The sequence below is a fragment of the Orycteropus afer genome, unplaced genomic scaffold, assembly GCF_000298275.1.
Source record: "Orycteropus afer afer isolate SDZICR_OR568_19922 unplaced genomic scaffold, OryAfe1.0 scaffold00133, whole genome shotgun sequence".
Classification (NCBI taxonomy): Eukaryota; Metazoa; Chordata; class Mammalia; order Tubulidentata; family Orycteropodidae; genus Orycteropus; species Orycteropus afer.
The window spans coordinates 5,164,382-5,166,589 of NW_006921720.1; the positions used below are offsets into that span (position 1 = coordinate 5,164,382).

The 2,208-nt window shown below is 38.6% G+C and overlaps 1 protein-coding gene across 1 annotated transcript in view; it reads left to right on the forward strand.

The window, feature by feature from the left end:
* RIMS1 (regulating synaptic membrane exocytosis 1) overlaps positions 1-2,208 on the forward strand; it is a 685,283-nt gene that overhangs the window by 250,846 nt on the left and 432,229 nt on the right. The window lies entirely within an intron of this gene.

The following is a 2,208-nucleotide window of genomic DNA, read 5'->3' on the forward strand; positions in this document are numbered from 1 at the left end:
CACATATACATATACACATACATATACATATACACACACACACATATACACACATATACCACTCCTCGGAAAGAAGGTTGTGTAATCTACTTCCATAGAGATACTGCCTTGGAAACCCAAGGAGGGGTTGCTATGAGTCAGATCCAACTAAATGGCTGTGAGTTGAGTTTACACACATATACATATATGTATATATATACCAATCGAAGGTTGGGCAATCCTACTTCCGTAGTGATACTGCCTCAGAAACCCAAGGAGGGGTCGCTATGAGTCAGGTTTGACTCGACGGCACATAACAACAACAACAACATATGTATATATACACCAAAAAACTAAACTCACTGCCATCAAGTAGATCCTGACTCCTAGGGACTACCAGTTACAGAAGTGGATTACCCCATCTTCCTTCAGTGGAGCAGTTGGTGTGTTTGAATCAGTGGTCTTCTGATTGACAGTCAAATCAGTCAAATGCCTTAGGCACTGCACCAGCAGAGCTCTCTCTCTCTCTCTCTCTCTCTCTCTCTCTATATATATATATATATATGTAAGCACTGGTGTGAGTTAGCAACATACCTAGTTTTAATAATGCTAAATATTATACTGTCATTATTGATATCAAACATTATAGAAATCTATTTAATGATTTTTACATATTTTCAGCAATGAAAAGCAAGAAAAAAAAAGTATGAGGCACATGTTTCTTAGACTTACAAACTCAGAAAATGTAACTTTTTCTAAAATGGGTCTTCCTTTGTATCTGACATTCATTTTGACAGTATAAAGAAACTGCAAATGGATTGATCAAAGTGTGTTGATATTTTGTGGGTTTTAAATCATCTTTGGTCCTCAGGCAGAGTGGATGGCTTCATCTGCAAGTGAGCCATATTGTTAAAATATTGAAACACTTCCCTACTACTTGGAATAAATGTCCTTCACTGAGTGTCCCTAAAGTTCTCCTGCCTCCCCAACCCATCTCCAGGCCCTGGAACTCTCTGTGACCCAGAGTCCAAAGGGTTTTGAGATGTGTGCGTTGTGTCATGTACTGTATCTGATTCTATGATTTGAGCAGTGTTATGAGTTTACCATTGAAAATTCCTATTCAGAAATACCAATAGATTAATTTTAATAGCTCAAATAAGTTTTAATGTGTACTTTGTGTCAAATAGATTTGCTTACTACAGTGATTCAAAGCATTTATAATACTTAATAAAAAAAGCTGGTGTAACTAATTAGCCATTCTATCATAAGCATACTTCATGAACCCACTAATAAGAAAGGTGAAAGAAATAGTGTTTGATATTAATTATCATATACTTGCCCTAACATTTTTCACTCCTTTTTTGCATATCTAAAGAATGTAAACCAGGGCTGGTAACTTAATCCTCACAGTGTTGCTCATGTTGTTGTTGTTGTTGTTATGTGCCGTTGAGTCGGCCCCAACTCATAGCGACCCCTCCTTGGGTTTCCCAGGCAATATCACTACGGAAGTAGGATTGCCCAACCTTCCTTCCGAGGAGTGGCTGGTGGATAGCACGTGACTTTTAATAGTAACACAGAGGATATTTAAAAATAGCATTTTGGATTTGCTACTGACAGGCTTTATGATATTGGATGTTGTTGTTGTTGTTGTTGTTGTTGTTGTTATGTGCCGTTGAGTCAGACCTGACTCATAGCAACCCTTCCTTGGGTTTCCGAGGCAGTATCACTACAGAAGTAGATTGCCCAATCTTTCTTCCGATAATATTGGATAGAAGGTGTTTAATCTCCATGGACTTTAGTTTTTCCATCTGTAAAATGAAGGGTACAACTAGACAGTTCTCTAACTTGTATGCTTTTTTCTTGACCTATTTTCCATTTTGCATGGTAATTCCATTGGGAGGCTAGTGGAGATAGACACTGGTGTCTACTTAGCCTCCAACCATCTGTTATTTGCAGCTAAGTGAGAGCAATCACAGGACTTAATTAATAGTCACAGACTTTTCCAGGCAACATGACAATAATGTGATGTTTAGAAATGCCTGTCAAGATTTTGAATCCTAGCATCTAGGCCAATGCTCATATTTTACAGATGAGAAACAACTCTGAGAGCTGTGCTGGAGTCAAGTCAGAAAAGCTCCTGCCTTGGAATGTATTAGGCATTTGACTGCTAACCAGAAGGCTGGAGGTTCAAACCCACCAGCCACTCCTCGGAAGGAAGGTTGGGCAATC